At 40.1% G+C, this 16,603-nt stretch overlaps 1 long non-coding RNA gene across 3 annotated transcripts; it reads left to right on the top strand.

Annotated features, from left to right (window-relative positions):
• Nucleotides 1-4,042: 4,042 nt before the first annotated feature.
• Nucleotides 4,043-14,669, top strand: LOC110015842 (uncharacterized). Of its 3 annotated transcripts, XR_002291102.3 has the most exons (5): nucleotides 4,043-4,161; nucleotides 6,031-6,135; nucleotides 6,226-6,433; nucleotides 6,562-6,630; nucleotides 13,331-14,669. It is a non-coding gene; the product is annotated as an uncharacterized LOC110015842 (long non-coding RNA). The 3 variants fall into 3 exon arrangements; XR_013659202.1 differs by lacking the exon at nucleotides 13,331-14,669 and having other exon boundaries at nucleotides 6,562-8,544; XR_013659203.1 differs by lacking the exon at nucleotides 13,331-14,669 and having other exon boundaries at nucleotides 4,044-4,161; nucleotides 6,001-6,135; nucleotides 6,562-8,544.
• The last annotated feature ends 1,934 nt before the right edge of the window (nucleotides 14,670-16,603 follow it).

The raw sequence follows: 16,603 nt of genomic DNA, 5'->3' as shown, positions 1-16,603 counted from the left end.
AGTCGTTTTACAGGCAGTGGATCAAACTCTGATTTCACTCTGACCATCAGTGGAATTCAGGCTGAAGATGCAGCAGTTTATTACTGTCAGAGTTTTCACTACATCAACAGTCAGTATCTGTTCACACAGTGAAAAACAGTCGTACAAAAACCTCCCTCATTCTGGCTGAACAGAAACAATTCCATGAAGACACATGCACACACACACTCGACACATGGGCGAGGCAGGCAGGAATTGAACCTGCAATCTTACGATGGAGGGGTCGACCACCCTAGCACTGCACCATGGCCGGCCCACACCTTTTACTATCCCACAATGTCACGAGTAACTGCATTGAAACATCCCTCTCTCTTGTTTCCAGCCAACAAAAAACAGCAACTGCCCCGAACCCTGACAGATCTAGAGAAGATCTGTATGGAGGAATGGGCCAAAATCCCTGCTGCAGTTTGTAGAAACTTAGTGAAGAACTACAGGAACCGTTTGACCTCTGGAATTGTTAATAAAGGTTTCTGTACCAAATATTAAAGTTGTTTAACTCAAGTGATCACATACTCATTTGTCACAGTAATATACAAATAAATTGTTTTAAAAAATTGTACAAAGTGATTTCTGAATGTTTCTCCAGATTCTGTGTCTCACTGTGGAAATGCTCCTATGATGAAACATTTAGACTCCTCCATGTTTTCTAAGTGGGAGAACTTGCTGAATCACAGGGTGATCAAATACTTATTGACCTCACTGTATTTTTACGGAGAGCAAAATAATATACGTTATTTAAGGTTTAACTTGAGTTATTCTGGAATAATGTTCCTGTTTTAATTCCTATTTATGCTACAAAAGTTCAGTATTAAAGATTTAAAAGTTTAGCTTTAGTGTGTTCAGTAAATGTTGATCTTCTTCGGCCCCAAACCTAAAGCATGGTTTTCATTTAGGCCCCTGTGTGACTGAGTTTGACCCCCCCTGTAATATGAGTCTAGAAAATCTGTGCATTTTAGTGCAAAATGGCTAAATAGAAGATTGGGAACACAAAAGTCAAATTTTGTGTGTGTGGGGTGGGGGAAGGGGGGGGGGGGGGGGGGGGGGGGGGGCTGGTGGGGTTACTTGCCCAGGGAGTAAGTTAGTGTAGAAGCGCCACTGTGGACAGACCTGGTGAATGAAAAAGGATCCTTTGGTAATAATAATACATTTCTTAAATTACTGACTTTTAATGTCTTTATGACGATTTCCTTTGTTTAGTGATGTAACCTTTTTTTCCCAACCATTTAAAATTTTTGTGTTCCATAAAAAAATGTCAGAAAGGCAGCAACCAAGTAAGCAGTTTAAAACATTATTATTATTATTACTATTACTGTTGAAAAAGTAAACAGCTCCATTCTTCCACTCTTTTCTTTTTTAACTGAACATTTGCAGAATCCAATTCAAAAATACAGAACCTGTCATTCTATTGGATCAGATCTGCTGCATTAGTGCATCACCGTCTGTACTTCACAGGGATTGGACGTGCTGGTCACATGCTCTCCACACCTGCGGCTGAGGGCAAAAGGGTCATCAGAACCAGGTCTGCAGGAGGCGGAGCTTCAGGTCAGTTATTGCTCATTCTACAGGTTTGTTGGTGAAGATTCTGCTTTTAAACCAAATGTGAGGTTTTATGGAGATGTTCTCCTGTTGGCAGAACTTTAGAGGTTCCTTCTTGCTTTTTCCCCCCATAATTCCTTGCTGGAAACATGGCGTCTGTCCAAGTGAATGAGAAGTGGTCCTGAAGCACAGAACAAAGAGGTAACTGTGAAAACACTGTCCAGTTCAGATGGAGGCTTTGGAGGTGCAGCTCTGTTACTGACAGATGAGTTTTGGGGTTTGAGGAGAAGTTTTTGCCCCAAAGGCCTCATGTGAAGCTGTTCTTCCAGCAACATGGTGGTGCCATACGCTCTGTCTTTATCCTCAACCCTCTTTATTTGAGACACAGTGTTGTGTAAATAACACAACATTTCATTGTGTGGGGCACTTTATTGTCTGGGGCATTTCACTGTCAAACATGTCATTGCAGGGGGCATTTAATTGTGTGGGGCATTTTTGTTGCATTGGGGCATTTTCCTTTTTATTGAAATTTTATTGCCTGGGGTGTTTTATCCTGTGGGGCATTTGAATGCATTGAATATTTTATAGTGTTGGGGCATTTACCTTTTTTTAAAGGAAATTTTTATTGGCGTGAATTCTTTATTGCCGGGCTCATTCTTGTTGCATTGGGGCATTTTATTTTCTGGCATTTCATTTCATTGAACATTTTATTGTGGGGGGGCATTTCATGTATTTGACTGTTCTTTATGTGGGTTTTTTTTTTTTTTCATTGGGGCATTTTCCTTTTATTGAAATGTTATTGCCTGGGGTGTTTTATCCTGTGGGGCATTTGATTGTATTGAACATTTCATTAGGCTGGGGCATTAAACTTTATAGTGAAATTTTTATTTGCTTGAAATCTTTGTGTGGGGCTTTTGCATTGTTAGGGGCATTTTATTACCCTGAACATCTTATTGTCTGGGGCATGTCACTGCATTGAATATTTAATTATGTGGGGCATTTCATTGCGTTGGGGTATTTTCCTTTTTTTTTTTTTTTTTTTTTTTTTTTTAATTTTATTGCATGGGGTGTTTTGTCCTCTGGGGCATTTGATTGCATTGAATATTTTATTGTGGGGGGGCATTTCATGTATTTGACTGTTATGTGGTTTTTTTTTTCATTGGGGCATTTTCCTTTTATTGAAATGTTATTGCCTGGGGTGTTTTATCCTGTGGGGCATTTGATTGTATTGAACATTTCATTAGGCTGGGGCATTAAACTTTATAGTGAAATTTTTATTTGCTTGAAATCTTTGTGTGGGGCTTTTGCATTGTTAGGGGCATTTTATTACCCTGAACATCTTATTGTCTGGGGCATGTCACTGCATTGAATATTTAATTATGTGGGGCATTTCATTGCGTTGGGGTATTTTCCTTTTTTTTTTTTTTTTTTTTTTTTTAATTTTATTGCATGGGGTGTTTTGTCCTCTGGGGCATTTGATTGCATTGAATATTTTATTGTTGGGCATTTACCTTTTATGGAAATCTTTATTGCGTGGGGGCATTTTAATGGCTGCAGTGTCCTTCCTCAAACGATGCTGGGTCACCGCTCTCTGACCTTTTCTGTCCTCTGTGCTGTGATTCTTCTCTCTCCAGTCGCCGTGTCAGTCTTTTCTGTTCTACGCCGTTTACTACTTTCTTGTTTGGGATTTTTTTGACATGAACAACTTGTTTTCCTGATGGGGCATCTTGTCCTTGTTGATCCGGTTCTGATGAGTTCCTGATCTGTGGTGAAGTCACCTTCAAGCAGGTTCTGCTTTGCTGAAGCTGAAGTTGAGCATTAGGCTTGAGTGTTTCTGGAGTTCTTGGAACTTTGAGGTTTGGAAAAAGTCCAGATTGGACCAGATTTGAGGAAAGTGTTGCTCTTGAATGACTGAATTCCTGTAGGTTGGTAGTTTGACGGCTCTTTGCTGACCGGCATCAGAGGTTGTGGTTGTTCTGCTGGATCTGGATCAGTGAAGGTCTGGTTTAGAGGTTCAAACAGAATCTTTCCTGATCTTTTGAGTCTTCCTCTTCCACTGTGGTTGCATCTTTTTGTGTATTTATTTCAGGTAGACCTACGACAGGTAAGAACCTTAAAAAAAAGTGTGATTCCTGATCACTGAAACCCATTTCAGTGATCAGGAAATGAAAACAATCACATCAGAAGTTGTCACATTAGATTCATAAAATGATTATAAAAATTTTAATAGAACTTAATGTGTTGCTTGAGAGTAGAGTGGGAAGAAGTGACTGTAAATACCCCACCTCTGGGGAAAACGCCTTTATACCACTGCAAGGTGCACTGATATCACAGTAACACTCATTGTACTGATGGGATGAGAACACTGGTGTGCCCCCCCCCCAGTAGTGAAACAACAAATGGATTCGTGTACGGTTTGTTGGTGAAGATTCTGCTTTTAAACCAAATGTGAGGTTTTATGGAGATGTTCTCCTGTTGGCAGAACTTTAGAGGTTCCTTCTTGCTTTTTCCCCCCATAATTCCTTGCTGGAAACATGGCGTCTGTCCAAGTGAATGAGAAGTGGTCCTGAAGCACAGAACAAAGAGGTAACTGTGAAAACACTGTCCAGTTCAGATGGAGGCTTTGGAGGTGCAGCTCTGTTACTGACAGATGAGTTTTGGGGTTTGAGGAGAAGTTTTTGCCCCAAAGGCCTCGTGAAGCTGTTCTTCCAGCAACATGGTGGTGCCATACGCTCTGTCTTTATCCTCAACCCTCTTTATCTGAGACACAATGTTGTGTAAATAACACAACATTTCATTGTGTGGGGCACTTTATTGTCTGGGGCATTTCACTGTCAAGCATGTCATTGCAGGGGGCATTTAATTGTGTGGGGCATTTTTGTTGCATTGGGGCATTTTCCTTTTTATTGAAATTTTATTGCCTGGGGTGTTTTATCCTGTGGGGCATTTGAATGCATTGAATATTTTATTGTGTTGGGGCATTTACCTTTTTTAAAGGAAACTTTTATTGGCGTGAATTCTTTATTGCCGGGGTCATTTTTGTTGCATTGGGGCATTTTATTTTCTGGCATTTCATTACATTGAACATTTTATTGTGGGGGGGCATTTCATGTATTTGACTGTTCTTTATGTGGGTTTTTTTTTTTTTTCATTGGGGCATTTTCCTTTTTATAGAAATGTTATTGCCTGGGGTGTTTTATCCTGTGGGGCATTTGATTGTATTGAACATTTCATTAGGCTGGGGCATTTAACTTTTTAGTGAAATTTGTATTTGCTTGAAATCTTTGTGTGGGGCTTTTGCATTGTTAGGGGCATTTTATTACCCTGAACATCTTATTGTCTGGGGCATGTCACTGCATTGAATATTTAATTATGTGGGGCATTTCATTGCGTTGGGGTATTTTCCTTTTTTTTTTTTTTTTTTGAAATTTTATTGCATGGGGTGTTTTGTCCTCTGGGGCATATGATTGCATTGAATATTTTATTGTTGGGCATTTACCTTTATGGAAATCTTTATTGTGTGGGGGCATTTTAATGGCTGCAGTGTCCTTCCTCAAACGATGCTGGGTCACCGCTCTATGACCTTTTCTGTCCTCTGTGCTGTGATTCTTCTCTCTCCAGTCGCCGTGTCAGTCTTTTCTGTTCTATGCCGTTTACTACTTGTTTGGGATGTTTTTGATATGAACAACTTGTTTTCCTGATGGGGCATCTTGTCCTCGTTGATCCGGTTCTGATGAGTTCCTGATCAGTGGTGAAGTCACCTTCAAGCAGGTTCTGCTTGGCTAAAGTTGAACATTAGGCTTGAGTGTTTCTGGAGTTCTTGGAGCTTTGAGGTTTGGAAGAGTCCAGTTTGGACCAGATTTGAGGAAAGTGTTGCTCTTTGACTGAATTCCTGTAGGTTGGTAGTTTGACGGCTGTTTGCTGACCGGCATCAGAGGTTGTGGTTGTTCTGCTGGATCAGTGAAGGTCTGGTTTGGAGGCTCAAACAGAATCTTTCCTGATCTTTTGAGTCTTCCACTGTGGTTGCATCTTTTTGTGTATTTCAGGTAGACCTACGACAGGTAAGAACCTTTAAAAAAAAAAAAAAAAAAAAAAAAAAAGTGCTGATTCCTGATCACTGAAACCCATTTCAGTGATCAGGAAATGAAAACAATCACATCAGAAGTTGTCACATTAGATTCATAAAATGATTATAAAAATTTGAATAGAACTTAATGTGTTGCTTGAGAGTAGAGTGGGAAGAAGTGACTGTAAATACCCCACCTCTGGGGAAAACGCCTTTATACCACTGCAAGGTGCACTGATATCACAGTAACACTCATTGTACTGATGGAATGAGAACACTGGTGTGCCCCCCCCCCCCCCCCCAAGTAGTGAAACAACAAATGGATTCGTGTACGGCTTTAACAAGCTCATCTGGTACAGATCGGGTAACAGTCATCTGACCCGTACCAGACGGGTGTCATTTAGATGAGCCTGCGCCAAAATGTTGCTACGTTTATCCATGGAGCGTTCCACAGAGGAGTCTGGAATCCATTGGACCTTTTGACGGCAAATAAGGTAAATGTTTTTAGGTTTTGACTGAAATGTGCCTCTACACTAATGGAAGTTTGAATAGTTTTTACTGAAATTAACTTTATTTTACTCTAGGCTTCAGTGACTCATCAACTCCAGAGCCGTCCTGCATCAATAAGAGCGTTTCATCAACGCTGAGGCTTTGGAGGATGAAGAACATGCAAGTCATCTCACAGGACACTAAAATGAAAAGGTTCCACACACTTTGGGAATCTGCCATATTGTCATGGCTGAGGGCGTAAAAGGGTCATCAGAACCAGGTCTGCAGGAGGCGGAGCTTCAGGTCAGTTATTGCTCATTCTACAGGTTTGTTGGTGAAGATTCTGCTTTTAAACCAAATGTGAGGTTTTATGGAGATGTTCTCCTGTTGGCAGAACATTAGAGGTTCCTTCTTGCTTTTCTTTTCCCCAGAATTCCTTGCTGGAAACATGGCGTCTGTCCAAGTAAATGAGAAGTGGTCCTGAAGCACAGAACAAAGAGGTAACTGTGAAAACACTGTCCAGTTCAGATGGAGGCTTTGGAGGTGCAGCTCTGTTACTGACAGATGAGTTTTGGGGTTTGAGGACAAGTTTTTGCCCCAAAGGCCTCATGTGAAGCTGTTCTTCCAGCAACATGGTGGTGCCATACGCTCTGTCTTTATCCTCAACCCTCTTTAGAATCAACATTTAAAGAACTTTGATTTATTTTTCTTCTCAGGATGATCTCCATCCTGTAAGTCCCTCTTTGCTTTGGCCGCCGTGCCGATCATTGTCTTTTCCTCTTTTTCTGAGCGTGCCTTGAAGGCGTCTTCATTGGTCTAGTGTTTAGTGGAACGCTCTGCCTAGTGTGTTGGTCACAGGGAGGATGAATGCGGTAATTCTTCCCCCTGCAGGTCTTCAGGTGGTCTTCCTCTGACCTCCTTTCATGGCGTTCTTCGATTAAAAACGGATTTCCACTGTTGAATAAAGTAGAATCAGTTCACGAATAGAAAGTGTGTCACACTTTAGGATTCATTCCAACAATCTTTAGATTTTAGTCTTCAGACGTTGGTTGATGCGCTCGCTCATTTAATGTTTTCTGCCATCTTGAACATTTTATTTGAGACACAATGTTTTGTGAACATCTCACCCCACATTTCCTTGTGTTGTGCATTTCATTACCATGTGAATTTTGTTAGGGGCATTTCATTGCCTGGAACATTTCCCCATGTGTGGCATTTCTTCGTGTTGGGGCATTTTCTTGTCTTTAAAATATTTATTGTTACAATAATTTTATTGTTTGGGGCATTTTAGTGCCTGGAACATTTCCTTGTGTAGGGCATTTTCATTGCCTTGGGGCATATGTTTGTGTTGCGGTACTTTCATTGCCATGATTTTGTTTGGGGGATTTCATTGCCATGATTTATTTGGGGCATTTTATTACCTGGTACATTTTTATTGCATTAGAAAATTTCCCTGTGCTGGGGCATTTCCTTGTGTAGAGCATTTTCATTGCCTTGGGGCATTTTTCTGCTTTTTGGCATTTTCATTGCCTAAAACATTTTATTGCCTTTTTAAAAAATATTTATTGCTACAATAATTTCATTGTTTGGGGCATTTGGTGCCTGTATCATTTCCTTATGAAGGGCATTGTATTGCCTTGGGTTATTCCTTTGTGTTGGACTTTCATTGCCATGATTTTGAGGCCTGTCATTGCCTGGAACATTTCCTTCTGTGGGGCATTTCTTTGCGTTGGTGTTTTTATTGGGTTGGGACATTTTTATTGCCATAATTTCGTTTGGGGCATTTCAGTGCTTGGAACATTATATTTTTCTGGGAATTTCTTTGGCTTTGGGCATTTCTTTGCGTTTGGGCATGTTTTGCCTTGATGACTTTGTGTGGGGCATTTCATTGCCTTAAATTCTTTTTGCCTCGCTAATTTCAATATTTGGGGCATTTTATTGCCTGGAACATTTCCTTGTGTGGGGCATTTTCCTAGCGTTGGGGCATTTTCCTTGCGTTGGGGCATTTCATTGCCTTTTTTCAAAAATATTTATTGCTACAATAATTTTATTGTTTGGGGAATTTGGTGCCTGTATCATTTCCTTTATGTAGGGCATTGTATTGCCTTGGGTTATTATGTGTTGGACTTTCATTGCCATGATTTTGTTTGAGGCCTGTCATTGCCTGGAACATTTCGTTGTTTGGGGCATTTCATTGTGTGGGGCTTTTCATTGCCTTGGAAACATTTATTCCTACAGTAATTTTATTATTTGGGGCATCTTGGTGCCTGGAACATTTTCATTGCATTGGGGCATTTTCTTGTGTTGCGGCTTTTCCTTGGGTTGGGGCATTTTCTTTGCCATGATTTTTTTTAAGGGGGCATTTTCATTTCCTGGGACATTAAATTCGGTTAGGGCATTTTATTGCCTGGAACATTTCCTTGTGTGGGGCATTTTCCTAGCGTTGGGGCATTTTCCTTGCGTTGGGGCATTTCATTGCCTTTTTTCAAAAATATTTCTTACTACAATAATTTTATTGTTTGGGGAATTTGGTGCCTGTATCATTTCCCCATGTGGGGCATTTTATTGCCTTGGGTAATTCCTTTGTGTTGGACTTTCATTGCCATGATGATTTTGATTGGGGCATTTCTTTGACTTTGGGCATTTCTTTGCGTTGGGGCGTTTTCCTTGCCATAATGATTTTGATTGGGGCATTTCTTTGACTTTGGGAATTACATTGCGTGGGGCTTTTCATTGCCTTGGAAATTCTTTTTGCCTCGATAATTTTACTATTTGGGGCATTTTATTGGCTGGAACTTTTCATTGTGTGGGGCATTTCTTTGCGTTGGGTAATTTTCATTGCCTGGAACATTTCATTGCTTGGAACATTTCCCCATGTGGGGCCTTTCTTTGCGTTGGGGAATTTTCTTTTCTTTAAAATCTTTATTGTAACAATGTTTGTGGCATTTCCTTGCCTAGAACATTTTCATTGCGTTGGGGCATTTTCATGGCCATGATTTTGTTTGGGGCATTTTCATTGCCTCGGGCATTAAATTGGGTTGGGGCACTTCATGGCCTTCAGGCCTTTTTATTCTTTTTGCCATAATTTTTATATTGGGTCCATTTTAGTCCACCACCCTGAATCTCACAGCGTTTTCAGTTTGACAGTTGTGTAGTTGTTGTTTCCTGTCTGCCTATTCTAATGTATCTCATCTATGATTTAAATCATTTTTGTCTCTGATCCACTTTCATTATTTCTTTTCTAGATGGCTTTGCATTTTCATAATCTGTTTGCTTTTGAAAACAATGAAACTTTTGGATAATTAATCCTGACATTTTCAGTTTTGTATTTTTTTTAACTTTACAATTATTCGTTAAAAAAAACAAAAACAAAAAAAACAATTATCAGTTTCAAAATGTGCCAAATTGTTTCAATTCCATAACAAATATTTTATTCCAAAATTATTTACAGTTCTAGTTTATTTCTTACTGTCAAAGCAAAAATGTTTTTTAGAGACGAGATTTACTGTAGAATACATTTGGGAGTTAATTTCACTAAAAACAAAAAAAAAACAATGTTGGTGTTTATTCAAACTTGATGATCAATAAAATCTTTTACAAAATTGCTGAAATAATCATCCACTGAAAAGTGTTTTTTTTTTTTTTTTTCCATCACAAATGTATTGAAATGTGAGATGTTAAGTGGAATATACTTTCAAATACCCTTGGAGAAATGTTTATATTTTACTGGTTGATGTAAACATATTCAAGTGTTTCTAAAATAGATGAACCACAAAACGCAGGTTTGGTTAGGGCAGTGGTTCCCAAACTGGGGGGCGTGGAGGTATTGCGGGGGGGCGCGGTGGAGTTTAGAAACAAAGGATTTGTATGTTTGTCAGTGTGGGGGGGCTTGAAAATATTATCTTCAGAAAGGGGGGGCCCTGCAGAAAGTTTGGGAACCACTGGGTTAGGGTAATGCAACCACATGGAGCACAAGCCAGTGCTTTCATGTGCCGGTCCCAAGTCCGGGTAAATGCAGAGGGTTGTTGGGTGAATATCCCACGTAAAACCGGAACCAAACCCAACGTACCATCAGAAACGGTAAATCACTGTGGCGTTGCTGCAGAACCGCCGCTGACCCCTATCTTTCTACTGTAACAGTGAAATCCAACACCAGAGGTCATCGACTGCTAAAAGAATAAAATCCATCTGAAAGAGTTCTATAATTCCTCTGTGTGAATATTCAAACAAATATAAAAACAATCTGGTTTTTAAAACTTTAGTATTTAGCATCAACACATTTTAATTGTAACAAAAGCCACAGCTGGACCTGAGGTTTTTTTTTTTAAGTGCTTTCCTTAAGGAACAGTGTATTTTAATTTGGTGACATTCGGCTGAACTTCAGTTGGTTTGGAAAAATTATCTTTTTAATAAACAATCAGGCTATTTGTAGATGAAACTGTTGAGGTTTAAGAACAGTTCTAGGTTCACAGGAAGAGAAAAATAGCCCGAAAAGGCTTTTTTACATGTTTAAATGTTACACTTTCTTTTGTTTGTGTACCGAATGTATTGTGTAACCAGACAACATAGATGCAAGCATGTCACACATACTTGAGTGCATGTACTGTATGAATACAAAAGTATTCTCACACAGAGTAAAAACCCTATCTAATCATGGATCCGGGCGAGGAAACGGAGAAATAAAATCACATTTCCTTCTTAAAAGAATTAAGTCCTCAGAGGACGACATGTCTGATAAAATTGTTCTAAAGTGTGCAGCTAACCTAATAAGTTAAACAATCTTCATTTTGGGTTAGTTAACCCCTTGATGCCTTAATTTCTTTCCAGCTATGAAAAAAATCATTTTGGGGACCTGAGAAAACAAATGGACATTTCTGTGTGGAGTTTGCATGTTCTCTCCGTGGATCTGTGGGTTTTCTCCAGGGAATCTAGCTTCCTCTCACCGTCCCAGTCTCAAAAATATGCTTTATAGGTTAATTGGTACTCTAAATTGACTCTAGGAGTGAATGTGAGTGTGCGTGATTTGTGGCCCTGGGATAGAATGGCGACCTGTGCAAAATGTCCCCTGCCTTCACCCACAAGTGGCCGGGATAGGCTCCAGCAGTAGAGGCGAGCCAGAGACAAGGTACATGGTCAGGTACGGGAGCACGGATGAGCCAACTGGAATCTGGAAACACGAGTGGGAAAGAGGGACAGCAAACAGAGGCATGGAGAACTAAATGATGAATAATCAAGAATAAAGGAGAGGAGTAGAAGTAGAGGACAGAACCCCAGTGCACCATAGTTACCCCAGCTTCAACTTCTAGCAGCCTACTAATATAATATAAAAACAACCAAGTGTATCACATCAGAAAACACACACGTGATGCAGCAAAAATGGATCAGGCCATCAATCCAGTCCAATGAGTGAAAAGACTTTGAATTTAGCAAAGTCATGTGACCATACAGTTTGCTAGAACGTTCCAAGACTGTTCCCTTTGGATTCTTAGGATGTGGAAAAAACCAGTGGACCGAACTTTAGGAAACTCAAACGTGAATGGATTTGACACTCATTGTTTACTTGTTTGTTTGTAAACATGTTTATTGTATACTTATCTATAAGAAATCCAAGGAGTCAAAAAACTTCACCAGCTCTGTCCAGGACCAGGTATTTCTGTCTGAGTCTAACGGTTGAAGTTTTGGCTAAAGATGTCCTGGATCCATTTTAGATCAGTGAACCCATATCGAAATTGAATTGAATCAATCACAAATATAAATCAAATTGTTGGTGAAATTATTACACCCCTATTTCTTTTTTTACAAGTCCCAACTATTCCTAAGATGCTCCTAGTTTTATGTAATCCCAAAATGCCGGTATTTTCTATAGGAGGCCAGAACGGTCTTATAATTCAGAATTGCACACACTCGGAGTCACAAATGCACACACTTCTATTCACATGGTGCAAATAATTTACTTGAGTCCTATGTCGTCCCAACTTGTGCGTATGGATTTATAAGGGACCCAGGCTCCTCTGAAGGTGAATAAAGTAAATTCTGTAAAGCGCTTATTAAAGTGAGTCCATGTGTGTATATATTAAAATGTAATCTTTGAAGTGTTGAGTTTATTCTTTTTCTCAAATCACCTTCCTGAAAATTTGCAGAGAAAAAAAATGTGGCTTTGATAAAAAAAAAAAAAAACACACATTACCCCACACTAGAAATGTGTCTAGTTCTATTTATTACCAAAAATAAAATTGAGTAATTTTAATGCATAGATGTATAATCAACTATAGAATTAAAACAATTCTCATTTTGAATTAGTTCAGTTTATTATTTCTACATTTTTTTAATAAACATTTTATTGAAGTACATAATTCAGAGAGTTCCCAAAAAGATTGAATTAAATTAACTTTAGTTAATTGATAAAAAAACTGTTTTTACTGTTTGTGGGGCACTACTTGGTGTCGTCTAGCAGGAAAGCTTTGTCCTTTAAGAAGCCTAATTGACATTCTCCATTTAATCCCTAAAATGATAATATTTTATCAGATAAAAACAAAGTAAGGACCAAACCTGCAGTCATTGCTCTTTGGTACACTTTTGGGATCTTGATGGCCTCATTTCAGTGTAAATGGAAGGAAACTATTTGGGTGGAAAACAACTTTAAATAACAATTACACTACATTGTTTTAAAGCTGTACAAGTCTAAATGGATCAACACTAAAGCCACTGGCCAGTTCTCTTTGCATCTAAAAGATCAGAAGATTTTTATTTATTTTTTTTTAAACCATAAAAAGAAACTGTTGGTATTTGGCCACAGTTTGGGGTTAAAGACAGAAAATAACATAAAAAACTGCATCTGCATTCAGATTAAATTCTGTGGATGAAAAGGATTAAGAGTTTGTATATTTTGGAGAGAGTTTTGTTAATTGAAGAATTAATCAGAGAGGTAACTTCTTCTGGTGGCTTTAAATAGTTGTTTTATTTAAACTTTTTAGTAATAATGGATTTAAGTTGCTGATATTCCAAAAAGTTATTTATTCCACATTTGTCTTGAAGTTCCCGGGGAGTTATGAATCTTGAATCAATAATTAAGTGCTCTAGTGTTACGCCCCCTGCTTGCCAAGATGGGAAGTGAATCATTTTTTTTGTTTGAGGATGTCCGGGTTTTTCCAGATGAGTGTCATTTTGCACGGTTGAAGTGATGATTTTTTTTTTTTTTAGATAGACACTTTGCATCAGCAGCTCCATGCTCCAGTGCTCTGGGAGACTTTATAGTCCTGACAGTTGAAGACTGGATGACTGACAGCTGTCCTTCATCACAGCAGAAGACACAGAAATCCTCCTCCTCCTCCTGATCTTCCTCCAAAACATGAGTGTGATGTGCGTCCTCATCTGGACTCTCCTCTGCTGCTGCTTCACAGGTAAAGTCCAGAGAATCCAACTCCTCTCCTCTATGAACATCCGTCCCTCTGAAATGAAGGCCACAAAAGCATGAAGCTGCTTTCTGTTTCTGTCTCCTCAGAGTCCAGAGGACAGTTCACAGTGACTCAGCCTGGAGCAGTGAGCTCTGCTGTGGGAGGAAATGTCTCCATCTCATGCAGGACCAGTCAGGATGTTGATGGCGACTTTTTATCCTGGTACCAACAGAAAGATGGAGAATCTCCTAAACTACTCATTTACTGGGCCTACCTATCAAGAATCAGGGATTCCAACTCGTTTTACAGGCAGTGGATCAAACTCTACTTTCAATCTGACCATCAGTGGAATTCAGGCTGAAGATGCAGCAGTTTATTACTGTCAGAGTTATCACTACATTAACAGTCAGGATGTGTTCACACAGTGAAAAACAGTCGTACAAAAACCTCCCTCATTCTGCTGAATAGAAACTGAACTGACTGCTGCAGCTGGAAGATGCTGCAGACACTGAAACACTTCACTGAACATCCATTCTAACAAACACAAACACAATAGACACCTCATGTTAACAGATACAATGAATTGATTACAATGAATACACATTACATCTGAGCCGGGGGTGTTGGTGTCCCTGGGGGGGTGGGTTCTGGTCCTTGCTCCTGAGCGCTGGGCCCCGCCAAATTTCCAACTGTGGCCGAGCCTGGTCGGGCCATATTTACAACACCCCTTGTGGGTCCTCTTTTTTCCCCGGGGTTCCCCCCTCCTGGGCGGGGGCGGCGGGCCCCTGCCTTGCTCCTCCCTGGACCAACCGTGGGCCGGGCGGATGGCTGCCTGGAGTGCGGAGCGGGTCTCCCTTGGGGGGTCCTGGCTCGTACCTGGGGTTGGGGCGGGGGGATGCCCAGAGCTCCTGGGTGGTGGTGGGGTGCTCGTCTGGGGCTGTGGGCGTCCCTCTCCGGTGGGGCCCTGCGTTGGGTTCTCCCGGCGCGGCGGGGGGGCTGTTCTCCTGGTTGGGCTGGGGCGGCCCTCTCTTTCCCTCCGTGCCTCCCTGCTCTCTGGCTCTGGGGGCCTTGCGGCGGTCCTGCTGGCCCTGGCCTGGGTGGCGGGCTTGGTCGCCCGGGCGGCGGTTGTTCCCTGCCGGTTTCTGTGTGGCGTGGGGGGGATTCCGGCTGCCGCTGCTGCTGCGGTGGGGGTCTCGGGGTGGGGATGGCTGGGCGCTCTCCCTCCTTCTTTACACATTCCACCATCCATTTTGGAATAACATGAGCACTTACCTGAGCACGGGTGTTGGCTCACCTTTGCACTGGCGGTTTGCGTGACTGAATGACTGAAATGTTTCACACTAGTTGGTTTTAAGGCATAAGTATGCGTGTGAGCACTATCTGTTTTGTGTACATGTCGACAGATGGACATTTTTGCAGCTAGCAGGTGTGTTTGACACTTGGGTGTGTGTGTGGACAGGCTCCGCCCTTTTTGTACTGCATTTGAGCCTTACCATGGTGATTAACAACCAGTAAACTTGTTGCTTTATGCTGCATCATGGTTTTATCCCCCTCCCCCTCTTACTATCACCCTCCTTCCCCCCCTCTCTCTAACGTCCCTCTCTCTTCTTCCCCTCTTTCCTTTTCCGTCCAGTCCATCACCAGAGATCTTCAAACATGTTTGAAATTAATAAAGTTTGGCCTCAATTACAAAAGGGGTTTATTCAGACATACCTTTGGTTTGTCTGAAGATTAATAACCCCTCTTGTTAAAGTAAAATATGTCCAACACAAGAGGCCCTCAGCTCTCATCTGTTTGCCCAGCTGTTGGACAGGACAAGGTAAAAAAAAAAAAAAAAAACAGATACAATGAATTGCTCCCAATTTCTACCCAGTAATCAGAAAGAACTAGTTTACGTTGGAAAATATGGTTAACTTCTGTCGTTTGTTATTAAAAGACAATTGTCAGATTTTGTTACCTTAAATACAGTTAGATTTTAGATATTGAAAATCAGAGTTTCTCTGAATAAAATTACAGAGAAATGTCATAGCAACATTTGAATAAAAAATAATCATGGTACCAATATTTGCCGTTTTTACACTATATTTTATGCTGTTTAATTTTCCTTCATTATCCTTATTTTCAGCATCTACACAAAATCTGAAAATCTCTGGTCCTGAAGAGCTACTGCTTTTGATTTCTTTTAGCTTTTCTGCCTTAACAACCAAGTTTCTAGGTTCAGGTGTGTTTGGCAAGTAAGATCCTAAAGGATACTAATTAAGGAAAGAATTTAATCGTGAAATTAAAATGAGTGAAAATTTGCAGCGCCACTGACTGAACACATCTAATCCTTGTATGGACAGAAGCATTATAAACCAAGTTAAAGTTCAGAACCAACCCTACTTATCTTAATGCTGCAGCCATTAAAATCTACATAATGTGCACGTTGCCTCTGTTTACACCAGGTACTGTACACATCTGCTGAACATTACCCAATAAGCACATCAACCACAACTTTTACATATACATACAAATAAAATGAAGTAAATCGTTGCAAAAATTGAACAGGATATTTCTATTAAATGCACCTTTCAGATTAGGCTTTGGAGCAGTGACATTTGAAGGCGTCTCATCATTCATGAAGGGTCCTCTTGATCTCTTTGGTGATGGAGATGGTAGCTCATTTCTGTCACTTGATGTAACTGAGCCTTCTGTAGTGGGTTCTGTGGAAAACAATACTTTTAGAAACATTTTTTGCTTTTTATTTTTCATTGTTTATCTTTATTTTTTACAATTGCAAAATATTAAAGTGCACATAAAATTCCTTATTGTCCTCACTTGCTAATTAGTTTTTTAATGCTAAGCATTTGGACTTTAATATACGCTACTGTAACAAGAGCAAATAATTGAAGGAGAATGAATACAATTAACAGCAAACAAGTCATTTTTCCTCATTTATGCATCCATCTTCCTCAGTGATGGGAACTTGATCTGTAGAGATATACAAAAGAATAGGTTAGTCAAGCGTCCAAAACTAGCGGTTAAACGTTTGAGTAAAATTTGAACAAACGATCTGGTTAAATTCCAGTCTCATCCAAGT

This window comes from Oryzias latipes, chromosome 11 (assembly GCF_053564925.1).
Source record: "Oryzias latipes strain Hd-rR chromosome 11, Olatipes_Hd-rR_3.1".
Lineage (NCBI taxonomy): Eukaryota > Metazoa > Chordata > Actinopteri > Beloniformes > Adrianichthyidae > Oryzias > Oryzias latipes.
Note: the sequence above shows the minus strand (reverse complement) of the source record. Positions and strands in the feature narration are given on the sequence as shown.